This window comes from Calonectris borealis, chromosome 11 (assembly GCF_964195595.1).
Source record: "Calonectris borealis chromosome 11, bCalBor7.hap1.2, whole genome shotgun sequence".
NCBI lineage: Eukaryota > Metazoa > Chordata > Aves > Procellariiformes > Procellariidae > Calonectris > Calonectris borealis.
Genome location: NC_134322.1, coordinates 24368150 through 24382549, shown reverse-complemented (window position 1 = coordinate 24382549; position 14400 = coordinate 24368150). Strand labels below are relative to the sequence as shown.

Sequence of the window (14400 nt, the reverse complement as noted above, 5' to 3'; positions counted from 1 at the left end):
CCAGAGCTCTGGGATTGCAGGGCACTGGAGGAGGTCAGCAGGGCCGAGCCCTCCCTTCCCAGCCTGTAGTGTCCAGGCCACAGGCTGTGCCAAGGAGCCGAGTGCAGGCCTGGCACCAACCTCCTGTGCAGGGCAAAGCCACCAGCATCCCCAGGCAGGAGCTTGTCTTAAAACCAGGCCTCTGGGAAAGGTGGCGATGAACAGTCAGGACAAGCAGTCACAGTCGTCAGTTTTAGTTGTCTCATCCTGTCTTTGGTTGGAAAAGACTGTATGAATGAATCTGCCGGAATGGGGACTCCTGAGAACTCCTCAAAAACACTTAGAGCAGCATCGTGCCTGCTGCTGGCACCTTACTTCATACCAACGGCATGAGCCAAGTGCTGAGCTATCAGCTGCTCTGATACAGCTGCCCTCACAGCCCCTGCCCCCAGGCATCGGCCGTGGTCTGGCCTATCTGCTGCTCAGATAGATGTGGCCTCACAGGGAGCTAAACAGCCATCTGTAGCTCACAGACAACAAGCCGCACAGCCATGTGGCTGACCACCTGCTGAGACCAAAGTGACCTCACAGTCAGTCACCCTCACTTGCCTGGGATTTTCCTCTCACTGGCCCATCAGCTACTCAGGTACCAGTGACCTTGCAAGCAGCATCCAAGCCATGGGCCTCCTTCTTTCCTACCAGGTATTCAGGCACAAGTGACCTCACAAGCACCTAGTGCTGCCATGAGCCTACCCAGGCCCATCAGCTGCAGAGACAGAAGCGAACTTAAAATCAAAATGCAAACCATGCGCCTGCTGCTGGCCTAGCAGGCCGTGAGGTAGAAGGGAACTCACAAGCACATAGCCCCAAATTTGCATGCTGCTGCTTGTCAGGAACACTAGCACCTAGCACAAGCCATGTTCCTGCAGATGGTCTGCAGAGCCAGAGGTGAGCTCACAGTCAACATCCAAGCCATGTTCTGGCTTCTGGCCAGTCAGGTACTCAGGTAGCAGGGAGCTCACCTGCAGATACCCACGCTGTCTTCCCGCTGACAGCTTGTGAAGCACTCAGACCAGGAGGACTTCTGGAAGAGGCCACTCTCGATTGTCTTGGAAAGGTCATGGTAACAGAGAGGTTCCTGAGGCCTGGAAGACAGTCACTGTCACTCCTATCTTCCAGAAGGGCACGAAGGAGGACCTGGGGACCTGCAGGCTGGCCAGCCTCACCTCGATCCCTGGAAAGGGGATGGAGCAACTCATCCTGGAAACCCTTTCCAGGCACGTGAAGAACAAGAAGGTGATTTTTTTTTTTTAATTACGCTCTATTCCTAGCTCGTTTCTGTCAGACTGTGCTTTCCTTTTTTTGTGTGTGTGTGTGTTTGTGTGTGTGTGTGAGATGTTGGCTAGGAAATCTGAAGCTGCACTCGCCAGCAAGTACAAGGGTGAATAGCAACAGACGGACTAGGATGAAAAATGTCCCAGGTCGTAGAGTCCATCTCACTGGTCTTCCCTGAACTAGAACCAGCCATGTCCACCATGTCACCTGAAGAACCCTGAAGGTCCTCACTTGCAGCCAGGTATTGGGGAGTTTATCTGCCTGATGGGAAGGCAGAAACACCTTTGTCCCCAGGAAATCCATTATCTTGCTGGGGGAGCTCTGTGCTTTGCTCCGCCTGCTACTCCACACCAATCTGCCTTTGTGAGACCTAAGGTGAGGGGCACTTTGGGAGTGCTGGCAAGATCTCAGATCCATGAGGTGTCTTCCCTTCTCCGTTAGCAATGAGGGCCATGTTGTGCAGGCTCTCTTTGGAGATGAGCTGCTGTAATTTCAGGTGTAGGGAAGACAGCTGGTATGGCTGTGCCGCTCGGGATGTCAGGTGAGATCAGGCTCTTAAGTTCTGCGCAACAACCAACACAGCTCATACTCAGCACTGGTCCGTTCTCTTCCCCTAACTTGCCTACCTTGTCAATGGCAGCAGGATTTCCCATTCACCCAGGAATTTTAGGGGGGAAGTGAGGACAAGTGCTGTAGGCAATGGGGGTTTTTTTGTTTCCCTGGGCACCAGGTACAGTTTGGAGCCGAGTCCCACAGCTGCAGCGTGGTTAATTGCAGGCAGCCCAAAAGAGGACTGCGCCCCGTAGTTGGCAGGATTCGAACCTGCGCGGGGAAACCCCAATGGATTTCTAGTCCATCGCCTTCACCACTCGGCCACAACTACCTGCTCCAGCCCTCTCTGCCCTGCTCATCACATGCCCTGTGCAATGACACCCGGCTCCCTGGGAGTTTCAGGGCCAGGCTTCACTCGGAGCCCTGCGGTTCAGACCTGCACTGAGCATGACAGGTACCAGGCTTCCAGAGGCCTTTAGGGGCATAACCACAGGGGCTATGGCTGCAGCTCCCAGCACCTTGTCCTCAGCCGGGCATCTGGGATATCCTGCCACGGGGGGATGGTTTCACTCCCCAGTTGGCATCTCGGCTGCTTCCAGGGAAGAAGGGAAGGCAGCTGTGTGGAGACAACCAGAGATGGTCGTAGTTGTGGGGTGGGCTATTAGACCCCGCTTTGCTTCTCAAATTTATCTGCGGGGGACTCCAAGCCTAGAGTGGGGACACTTCTGCAGGGAAGTTGGTGACCTGAGGCAGCACCTTGAGCCTCTTGGGGACGTAGGGTGGTGTCAACCCTTGAACAAAGACCATGACTGCCATGCAGGTTATTGGTGTGTAGGGGGAATGGTTTGCGAGAGTGGGAGAGATCTATGGAAAGGGCAAGGTAGAGCCTGGCTGAGGAGAGTTGTGGAAGGTCAAATGGGAGGTTGTGGGTGACTTGGCAGGAGACAGAAGAGTGGTTTGGTGGAACAGGTTTGTCCAGATCTTTTTGCTAACACTAGCAAGGGATGTGTAATGCCTTAGCAGGGACCAAAAGGAGGAACCTGGGGATCTGCAGGCTGGCCAGCCTCACCTCGATCTCTGGGAAGGGAATGGAGCAACTCATCCTGGAAACCCCTTCCAGACACATGAAGAACAAGAATTTTATTAAATTACACTCTATTCCTAGCTCATTTCTGTCAGACTGTGCTTCCTTTTTTTGTGGGTGTGTGTTTCTGTGTGTGTGATATTGGCCAGGAAACCTCAGCTTGCATCAAACGCCTTGAGTTGGAAAGGATCTTTCAAAATGGTCCACTCCAACCATGTATCCACCGAACACCAACGCTTTCACCTGAGCAGGGACTTGTGGCCTGGTCCCCACCCGACCAGCCGGGGCTCTGAGCCTCCAGGCCCACACGTAGGCCACCAGGAGATGACGGTGAGGGTGCCAGCACTGGTGAGCAGATCCCAGGGTTATGGGATAAGGTCTGGAGGTGGGTGAGAAATAACTATCAGGATTAGGAGTGAAGGCTCCTTCTGGGACTTGCAGTGAAAGCTGTGCCGGGACAGACTTTCCCTCATCTTCCTCCCAGCCCTTCTGCCCAGAAAGAGGTTTCTACTTACTGGCATGCAAATGTAATGCAGGGCAGATGGCACTCCTTGCACACACCCAGCCCTTGTGCTCTCTTCGGCACCATGGAGAACACTGACACCTCTTGGCTCATGCAGATCAAACCTAGAACTGGGTGGGATTTTTAAAGCGGGATGAATCAACCGAGCTCGGAATGAGAGAGGGAAGTGGGCATCCTTGAACGGTCATGAGACAGACCACCCGGAAACTTGTGTTCAGCCCATTGAATGGGGAAGCCAAGAGCAAAGGCATTTCTGCAAAGGCCCTTTACTGCACACAGTCCTTTCCCCAGGACAGTGACTTGGGATTGTGTCATGAGCAGGAAACCTTCCCACAACAGCCCTGTCTCCTATGGATTACCCACATCCACCAAAAAAACAAAGGGAACTTTAGGTTTCAGGCTCTAATTGTGATTTCCATGGGGATTATGTGAATCAGAGGACGTTATTTAAAATTGCAAGAGCTGCAAAGAATGATGCAGTCAAAGAAAACATCGGCTGGATGGCAGCTTGCAGGTGTGTAGTCCTTCCAGCTCAGTGCGGGGCTAACTGCAACGACAGTGGAGGATGCTTAGGGCCTTGTCCAGCTGACTTTTGAAAACCCAGGTGATGGAGAATCCACCTGTTCCAGTGAAAAAGAAATCTCAATGGGATTTTTTTTTTCCTAATATCAAATGAGAATTTCTCTTGTTGCCAGATGTGCCTGTGGTCTCACCCTTTCCTTAAGAACCTCCAGGAAGAGACTGCCTCTGGCTTCTCTACAAACTGCTTCATGCAGCGGAAGCCTGCAATTAGTTGCCCCCTCCTCTTCTCCGCACTGAACAAATCCACTCCCTCAGCATCTCCCTCAATCACCACATGCTCCGGCACCCTCCAGTCCCACCCTGTGCATGTCCTCTTTTCCTGATAGATGTGCGCACAGGAAGAATTCTTCCGTGGCTCATATTTCCTGACCGTGGTCCATCTGAAAAATGCCACCAGTGCTTGTGCAGCCTGTGGTGGAATGGCATGGGGTGTCTCTGTCCTGGCAGGGGTGTTGGAGAGAAATACCCTGGAGCCTGAGCTGGATGCGTGCATGGAATGCCACCTGCTCTGCATTTCACTTTCATGCCAGTAACTAGAAATCCCCATCTGGGCAGAAGGGCTGGGAGGAGGAGAGAAAATCTGTCCCCGCGCAGCTTTCACTGCATTCCTATTTCGTGGATACATGGTTGGAGTGGGTCATCTAGAAAGTTCCTTTCCAACAGAAGCTGTTTGATGCAACCAGAGGCGGGGGATTGTTCCCTTGCCTTGGCACCGTAGAGACCACATCTGGAATGGTGTGCCCCATTTTGGGTCCCCAGGGACAAAAGAGGTGGTGATGATCTCTCATGGAGAGAGGTACTGGCAGAGGACCAGGCAGAACATAAGGACCGGAGCACATGATGTTGTAGGATGAGGCCAAGGGCACTAGGTTTGTGGACCCTGGCAGAGATGAGCAAGGTGGAGAGGATGGGATGGAACTGCTGTCTCCTACCAGCTACAGGAGGTTATGGGAAGCATGGAGCCAGGCTCTGCTGAGAGGTGAACTGCAGAAAGGCAAGACACAACAGTCACAAGTTGCAATGAGGGAAATTCAGCTGTCATTTTGGGGAAAAAAGCGACAGTGGGCGCATTGTAGCCCTGGAAGAGTTGCCTAAGAGACAGTGACCTCTCCGACAGTGGCAGTGTTCAGAAGGAGACGGGATAAGGCCTGAAGCATCCTGAGGGTGACTGGGAAGTTTGGTCTTCTCAGAGCAGGAGGTCAGCCCAGAGGACCTCCAAAGGTCCCTTCCAACCTCCAATTATTCTGGAGTGCACTAAGTCTCTTGAGCCCTTTTAGTACCCACAAAAAGGCAATGCTTTGGAAGCCAGCAGCAGCATGAGATTGCATAGAAGCACCAGTTGTTTTGAGAATGGTGCTAAATTGTGTGGAAATGCCCTTGAGGAAAGAGGCACTTTGGGGCTATGAGCTCTGGTATCTCTGGCACACCTGTGGCACTGTGTCCACTAAAGTCACTGTCTCCTGCAGAGAGATGTATCTCAGGGTTAGCCTGAGTGCCTGCACTGAAAGCACTTGAGAGCTGACTTGAGGTATTCTCCATGGCTGAATTCCACTGTGACTGGTGGCCATGCTCACCGTGAAGAGGGCAATGTGACAAAGGCAACCTGTATCACACAAACCCACTTAAAATCTCCATGCACACTAGCCTGAGACTTCGGTGTTAATAGCCCTTAAGATTCTGGAACACGGATTAATCATATTGATGTTTGGTGGTATGAAAAGTGAGCAAAACATTTCAGATGAAAGAGGCAAGGGCTTAATCACCAGGAAGGCCTCAGCAAGCGGCAACTAGGAGGTGTTTAGATGCTTCATGAGCAAGGAATGTTTGTGGCCTCACGGGGCTCAGGGACACGGCATAAAAGCCCGCGCTGCTCCAGGCCCTGCATCTTCTTCTCTTGCCTCCCTTTCCTCCAGGAACGAGGTAAGCCTGAGTCCGCTCCATCTCTCCCTGTGGGCTGAACTGCTCTCATGGTGGCTACTCAGGTTGATACTTGGGCTGCCTCCGCTTGGCCCCACAATAGAACTGTTTAAGGGCTGTGACCCCTTTCCCTTTTGGTGGAGGTGGCTGGGGAGAGCTGGGAAGAGGGGCGTTCTTTCAAGCAGAGGGGATCAATGGGGCTCAGCTGCAGGGAGGTCTGACCACCAGAATTTCTGCCTTAGGCAGATGGGCTCTAACCAAATGGCCAAGCACATCCAGTGCTGCCTTCTTCAACGCAGCAATGGTTGTTCTGGAGATGGGGTATGATCAGTCTTTCCACAGGTGCTTTAAACCCACTGTGCTGGGTCCTACCCCAAGAGTGGGTCAGCCTTCCTTTACCGTGCAACTGGCCGGGCACAATGAGTGCCGTGGCAGCTGTAGGCACACTGTGTGTTTTCAAAACAAAGGGTGACAACGGAGAGAACTTAGGAAAAGAAAGACCGACAGTTATTGAGGTTTGTGCTCCCTGCCTGCTCTGTGTTTCAGCTTTGCCTCCCTCACCGAGAGATGTCTTGCTTCAGACCCTGTCTCCCCCGCCCCTGCGGCGCCTCCGGCCCAACCCCACTCGCAAGCAGCTGCAGTGAGCCCTGTGTCGCCCGCTGCGCCGACTCAACAGTGGCCATTGAGGCCTCACCCGTGGTGGTGACCCTGCCGGGCCCCATCCTCACCTCTTTCCCTCAGAGCACAGCCGTGGGATCCTCTCTGTCAGCTGCTGTTGGGAGCTCCCTCAGCGCCGGGGGGGTTCCAATCTCTTCTGGGGGCTCCCTTGGTCTGGGGGGCTCAGGGCTGTGTCTGCCTCCTCCCCACTGCAGTCTGAACTGCTGAAGCCGGCGGATCAGCCCCTTTGGAGCAGGAAGGAAGACGGGGACCCTGCAGCAGCAGGAGCATGGCCACGGCTTGCAGACGGGCTGGGTGTCCTCATCCCAGCTGGCAGCAGGGACCTGTGCCCACTGCTCCTCGCTGCATGGCAGGCCTTGCTGTGTCTCCTCTGGCTCTGCCTTGCTCTGAGCTCCTCGAGAAAGGGCTCATTCTCTTCTGCTTTGCTGAACGTCCTGCTGTTGGGGGGAGGGTGCTGGAGTTCGGGACTGCTCTTGGTGGGCTGGGAATGCCAGCAGGTAGAACAGAATGGGAAAAGGCAAGCGCTTTGCATGGGGCTTGTTCTTGGGAAATGGGCCATTCTCTGTGCCTCCCTGAACCCTGCAGACATGTTTCTTGGTCTCTGTCCTGTGCCACTGCATTTCCTCCTTCTCATTAAAGACTTTGTGCAGCACAGCTGGAGACTCGTGGTGGTTTGTTCTCCTCCTCCCTCAGTTAGCCACCTGCTCTGCAAGGAAGAGCAACTGCCTTCTCCCCTGAGCTTACCACCAGTTGTGGATGGAGCTCCCTGAACTGATACCAAAGCTCCAAAAATAAGCAAACAGGGAAGAGAAAGACCAAAAAAACTCATGGAAATGGAGTGTGAGTCTGTAGCCTTGTGATCACAACCCTCTGATATCTCTCAGGGTCAGCCTTGAGTCCTGCCACTGAGAGCGTTCAAGAGCTGATCTCATTTCTTCTGGCAGTGTACCCAGCGCGTCTTGGATGTATGCTCAGGAAGCAGTGACTTTTCACTGCCTGCCCTGAGTACCCACTGGCAGAGGATAGAAGCAGGCTTATGAACTGGGCTGAGATGACAATGCTTCCTGAAGTGGCAGGAAAAAATGGACACGTGCTCAGCTGATTTGTGGAGGGCTCCTTTAGAACCATGCAGGGACAAGTGGTCTTTCTGAGCCTGAATCTCAGCCAGAGTCCTGGCACTGGTTTATAACTCGTTTCCTTTTGCTGATGCACCTTTCTGGACACGGAGCTAGAAGTTACAGGTGTTTTGGAGGGAAAAGGCACCTAAGTTGCTCAGCAGTAAACCAAGGCCTCCTACATGCAAGCATGCAGGCAAGTACAAAGTAAGATCCAGTGTCGCTGTTTAGTCTCACAGATGATGCATTTCTCTCCTCAACTACTCAAGCTGCGCCACCAAAATCTCTCAGCAGTCATTGCTGCTTGAGGTCCATGAACTTCAGGGCAGGTGCACATCTTCCCCTGACTGAATGCTCTTGCTTCTGCTTTCTCTTTTGGTCTAATCTACTCCCAGAAGCAAGTGGAAAGCCTTCTGCAAAGTTTCCTTCGTCTGCTGGAGACCTGGACATCTGCATGCCAAGTGCCCTTACAGGGACTCCACCAGTGTCATTGTGTGGCTGATTCCAGTTCTGCACAGAGAGGGGATCTGTCAGCCCTGCCAAAGGGACACTGAGGTGATTAAGGACTTGATTCATCCGCCATACAAGAACAGGCTGGGAGAGCTGGGTTTGGTTAGCCTGGGGAAGGGAAGGCTGAGGCAGCATCTTATCCAGGTCTCCAAAAACCTGGGGCAGGAGGGTGGATAGGCACAGTAAAGAAGAGAGCACCATCCTCTTGCCAGTGGTGCCCAGTGAGAGGGCAAGAAACAGCGGTTGCAGCTGGAAATACAAGAAATGCCACACATAGTAACCCTGTTGTACTGTGAGGGTGGTCAAAGACCAGTGTCCCAATTGGTTAGATATGAATGTTAATACAGACCTTTTGAGTTAGCTTCTCAGTTCTCTCAATTGTTGTTCACAAACTTCATATGAAAAACAGTCCTGGCACTTCTCTCTTTCATTGGTGTTGTGGGAATAAAGTCCAGGGGATGGGTATGGAGTGGAAAGGAGGAAAGCGCTGGTTTTCAGCTCTGGACGTAGCCAGTGTGACTGCACGATGGGGTTAGGGTGGGCATTGCAGTAGGAACAGAGCATGCCCAATCACTATCCCCCTCTTGGTAACTCCAACAACTTGTAGCACTGCTATTGACACAGTGGGAGTCTGTAAATACTGTGCTAACACAAACTTTCCGTACAACCCCCCAGCCCAGAATCAGTTTTGACTGTCAGCACAGCAAAGAACATTGCTTTTTTTTGCTTTAAGCAACCCTAGAATCAGAGACTCGAGAAGCTTCACCCCCTTGAGGAAAGAGCCTAGTTGTGAGAGGCTCCTTGTTTTTCCCTTGGCCCATAGGCTATAAGTTGCAAGAGAAATGAGGGTGTCTCTGTTCCTAGTTACTAGGAACATCGTTATATCCAGTTCCAGCAAACTTCAGTATGGCTCTGCAATGTTGGAGCCTGGACAAGGTAGGTCAGTGGCCCTGCAGGTGTGCTGGGGGCATAGGGTCTCCAAGACACGCAGTCTTGATTGTTAAACAGGGTATTTCAAACCAAGTTACAGTGCATACCAGAGTCTGTTTTCAGGAAAGACTGCCATAGAGGAAATAATGCTGTGATCCGAAAACAGGCATTGTACATACCAGCATCCCCTCTGCAGGGGATGAAATGCCACATTTGGCCAGGCAGCAGTGGGAGAGGTGGAAAAGGTGGAGGAGGATGGAGAGCAAATTCACTCCAGTGTGACTTTGAGACATTGTATAAAGCATCCTCCCACTGTGCCCTTGAATTGCATACCTGGCCTCATGAAGCAGAGTGTATGCCTTGGTCCTCACCTAGGCATCTCGATCTTCATCTTTACCCTGCCACAACAGCACGCTTTTCTTGCCACGTGCAACCAGCAGCAGCAGTCCAGCCCTGGGTCAGACCAAAAATCCCTCTCCTCTGGCTCCTGTACCCACACCGCAGTGTGACTGCAAGATGGGGTTAGGGTGGGCACTTCAGTAGGGAACAGAGCAATCACAATCCCCCTCGTCGTAACTCCACCTACTTGTAGCATTGCTGATGATAGAGTGGGAGTCTGTAAATACTGTGCCAACATAAACCCTCCATACAACCCCACTGCCCAGATTGGGGTTTGGCTGTTAGCCCAGCCTGGAGCCACCTCAGCAGGAAGAAGGCACTGGTCTTGGCGAGGTGTCCTCCAGGGCCCCAAGCAGCTGACACTGTATCAGCATTTCTCACCAGCACCGCCATCTGGGATCTCTGGGAGAGAAACTGGGGAGTGCCAGGGATGAAGAGAGAGGCTGCCCAGCAAAAGCAGATGTATCATGGCAGGGAATAGAGGACCAGAGCCTGTTGCCTCTCACCTAGGGTTGAACAGTACCTTGGCTCTGTGCTGCTCTGATCACACCATTCTGGGGTTGCACAATGGGGCTGGTTTGGTGGGACCCAGCAGCAGGGCTGAGGCTTTCCCTTACAGGCTTGGGAGCAGGAAGCGATGCCTGGGTGGGGAGTCACGGAGGTGTGGAGCCAGGGTTGCTGTGGGTGCTGGGAGGAGCAGGGCAGGGCTTTGTGCCTGTGAGCGTGGCTTTGACTGAGCAGCAGAGGAGCCCGGCTGAAAAAGAGGGTTGGATGCGTTGGCCGGGAATCGAACCCGGGTCAACTGCTTGGAAGGCAGCTATGCTCACCTCTATACCACCAACGCTCCTGGCACTGCTGCCTCCTGCCCCTCTGCGTCACAGACCGGCCGGCCTCCTCCTTCCAGCCCCCTGCACACACACACACAGAACCTCGAGCTGCTAGGCTGTGTGTCTTTTCTGTGTGTGTAAGATGTTGGCTAAGGAATCTCAACCTGCACTAGCCGCTGACTAGGGGACATGAGCATCAGGGACTGCCCAGGGTTGGAGCAGGACACTGGGCAAACCGGGACTGAGCTCCAGGCATGGACCCTGCACAGACCTGTGGTACAGCCCAGCGTTCGAGGGACCTGCGGGTGCGCATGTGGGAGGGAGGGGTTCTGTGTCCAGCACTGATCTCCAGCCCTAAGCAGCCAGAGGGAAAGAAAAGGATCAGCCCATCTGTCTCGTTCATGCCTGTGTGAGTGCTGGTGGTGCTTCTGTGGGTGCTGGTAATGGTGCCGCTCCCCACCTGCGTTCATACGCATGTACTATGCAAGTGTATGTCCTGTGATGGTGATGTAAGCATAGCTAACAGCCAAACACCTACCCAGCTGCTCGCTTCTTTCCTCACCTTCAGTGGGATGTAGGGCATAGAAAATAGGATGAGAAAGCTCCTGGGTCAAGATAAACACAAGGACATGGCTTAGCAAAAACTGTTGTGGGCAAAACAGACTCAAATTGGGGGAAATTAATTTATTGCCGGTTGAAATAGATTCACATAGTGAAATACAAAAAGACAAACATAAAACACCACCTTTCCTCCTTCTTACCCAGGCTCAACTTCACTCCTTCAATCCATACTCCTCTACCCACCTAAGTGGCACAGGAGGGATGCATTTTCCCTCTGCTCTTTCTGACCCTTTTTTTTTCTTCCTCCTCTCTCTGTCTGGCATTTTCTACCTTTGTATGTTTTCATAGAGGCCACAAACTTTACTGATGGCTCAGCTGCGTCCTGTAGTGGGCCTGCTGTGGAGATGGAACCAGCTGTGTCCAGCACAGGAAAGCCCCTTACTTCTTCTCACAGAGGCCACCCTGCAGCACCCCTTTCCCCTTCCTTACCGACACCTAGCCACATGTAGCCAATACAGCGCCCATTGGGAATTCCTGCTTGGCCCTGCTCCTGGCTCCTACGAATGGGAACAGCAGCAAACAGGCTAGGCCGGAGAAAGCTCCCAGGTGGCTGAGTCGATTGCATTGGTGTTTCCCACACTAGTACCAGCCTTGTCCTCCTCCCCACCTGCAGAGCCCTGGAGGTCCCCACTTGCAGCTGGCAAGTTGGGACTGAGCTGCCTGATGGGAAGGGAGAAACACCTGTGTCCCCAGGACACCCACTGCCTTGTGGGGGGAGCCCTGTGCTGTGCTCTGCCTGCTGCTCCACACCCACCCGTCTGCCTTGCTGAGGGGCACTTTGGGAGTGCTGGCTCCTGAGAAAGCAAAGGAGAAGGTGGCAGTGACAGAGAGAGGGGGCTGAGGCAGCGGGAGAGCAGGACCGCAGCAGTGCAGGTTAAAACTTGCTGAAAGATGCAAGGGAGAGGCAGCGGCTGGGGCCGCTGGAGCGAGGAGGGGGAAAACAACTAGCAGAGGATGGTTTCGATCCATCGACCTCTGGGTTATGGGCCCAGCACGCTTCCGCTGCGCCACTCTGCTCCCCCAAGCATCTCAGCCAGGACCTCCCGCAGCCCTGCCTGGTGCTCCCTGGCACTGCCAGCACCAGCGCTTTTGCTCACGCCTCTTTCCTCTTTCCTGCCTGTGCTCTGCACATCCTTTTCCTTTTCCTAAACAGGTTGAGCTCTCTGCATGAACTTTCTACAAGATTTTGGACCCTCGCCAGGGACACCTGGCTCACCCCAAACTCCGTGATGTGGATCACTTTTGAAGTGAGACTCTGTTATTTTATGTGGTCCCCCTCTGGACCCACTTCTGGGGTCAGCGTGGTTTGTCATCCCACTTCTAAGACGGTTGGATCCTCTTCTGAGATCGGTTTGTCCTACCTTCTGGGATAGTTTGCCCTGCTCTGGGATTGGTTTAATGCTCTTGGTACCATATGAGTGCATATAAGTGATCTATCATAAGTATATATGCCGTTATATTATTGACAAGTTCGCTTTACTAGTGATGTTTGTAGTAATCTGTATTATTATATATATGTTTGTTGCTGTTATTATTGAGTGCTGCTATTATTGAGTGTCTCTGGTTTTGATTGTTACTATTATTTATTGCCATTATTATTGATTGTTGCTATACTATTGGTCGCTGATAATAATTTGTAATAGCTTGAAGTATATATATTTGCTTTATTAATCACAGGTATACTTGCTAGTGGTGATTTTTGTGGTATTTGTTGTAATCTGTAATAAAGTAGAGAGATTTCGAGGATAAAGCCTCCATGTCCTTGTGTTTTATGGAATCCTATAAACACACAGTCACAACCTGTACACAACTGCAGGCCAGGTAACCCTTTAGGTCGTGATGGCATGGACAGCTCAATGACATCGACAGCTTTGGTCGGCTAAACTACGCCCAGAACTGCATTCACCATATTCGAAGATTTTTATTCTACATGCTGTGAATTCAGGCACTGAAGTCTCTTTCTGTGGGATCTGGCTTCCTCCCGTGTTTGTTCCCCCTCGTATCTCCTTTATTAAACACAAGAAAAGAAGCAATAGCCATTGTTGGAGCTTCTACTGGGCTCGAGTCACAGCACCCATCCTGCTCCTGCCCCATGCACAAAGTCTGTGCAGGGGTTGTAGGAGAGATTATTGTTGGTTGGATACCATCATTCTGGCCCATACTGCCTCCCTCAAAATGGCATGACAAGCACACATGTTATCTATCTGCAACTCAGATAATATGATTACATTTTTACATATTTTCCAGCTCAGTGCTGAAACTACTGGGCCACAGAACTCTTAGAATTATCTAAAAACATGACAGCAGTGTTTAACAAGGGAGAAAAAAAAAAGTCAGTCCTGCAGTCATCTATCCAGAGAGAGAATCTTTCGGGGAATGGTCTGAAGGCTTGCTGACAAGGTCTCAAAGACCTCTGTGCAGAATTATGCTCCTGTATACAATAAGCAGTCACAGCCTGCTCTAAAATGTCAGAGACTCACTGAAGTCTGTGGAACCATGGCTACTTAAAGACACCTGATTTCTCCTCCATATATGACTTGAAGGATAAAAAGAAAACACAAAAGTCTGGAGAAGCCTCGTAAGATGGGACCATCGTGTAGCTGATAGTCTTATTTTCATATGACGAGGCTCAAATTCTGGTCTCCTTCAGCCTTGTTTGTGAACTTCCTCAAGTCTCAATCTTGTAAGTTCTTGCACCCAATGTCCCTGATTTTATTTTGGAGAGATGCATTGCACATGTTCGTACCAGACATAAATGAGGAGACAGGTTGGATTGGTGATTATCTTTACAGAAAGATGCTAAATCCTCTTTCTTTTTTTTTTTTTTTTGTGTATATATAAATTACGTTTTAATAAATAAGCTTATACTACGTTTATATTTGGGCAAAACAGTGAACTGCAAAGAGCAATAATGTTAATGTTCATGTTCATGTTCATGAGGTGGTGATTTGAAACAGGCTTCATAAGTCAACAGTAATTATTTTTATTGAGATTTTAGTGTTAAATACATTCCTCCAGAAATGTTGGACTTTACAAGGTCCTGATGCTACACTAATCACTCCTAACTTTCTGCCTATAAATTGATCACAGTAAAATGGCTGCAGCTGCTAATATGACTATTGTTCTTGAAACCTTTTAGTGGCAATTCATTTGATCTGAAAAGTGTCATTGTCTAAATTTTAGCTGATCATTTATGAATTGTACTCTACAATTAATGGGGAGAAAATTCACCTTTTGAAGTGTATTAAGTGGATCCAAAATTAGGTGTAAAAGATGTACCTTAAAGTCTGATATGCTTTTTAGGTCCAAGTCTGTAAACTGGTGACAGATTTTAATTGAAATTTTTTC

General features: G+C 51.1%; 3 non-coding genes across 3 annotated transcripts; all 3 read right to left on the bottom strand.

Moving 5' to 3' along the window:
• Positions 1 to 2115: 2115 nt before the first annotated feature.
• TRNAS-AGA (transfer RNA serine (anticodon AGA)) lies at positions 2116 to 2197 on the bottom strand. Its single transcript has one exon. It is a non-coding gene; the product is annotated as a tRNA-Ser (tRNA).
• An 8179-nt stretch (positions 2198 to 10376) lies between these two features.
• On the bottom strand, positions 10377 to 10448 carry TRNAG-UCC (transfer RNA glycine (anticodon UCC)). The gene has a single exon. It is a non-coding gene; the product is annotated as a tRNA-Gly (tRNA).
• A 1549-nt stretch (positions 10449 to 11997) lies between these two features.
• TRNAM-CAU (transfer RNA methionine (anticodon CAU)) lies at positions 11998 to 12069 on the bottom strand. Its single transcript has one exon. It is a non-coding gene; the product is annotated as a tRNA-Met (tRNA).
• Positions 12070 to 14400: the final 2331 nt, after the last annotated feature.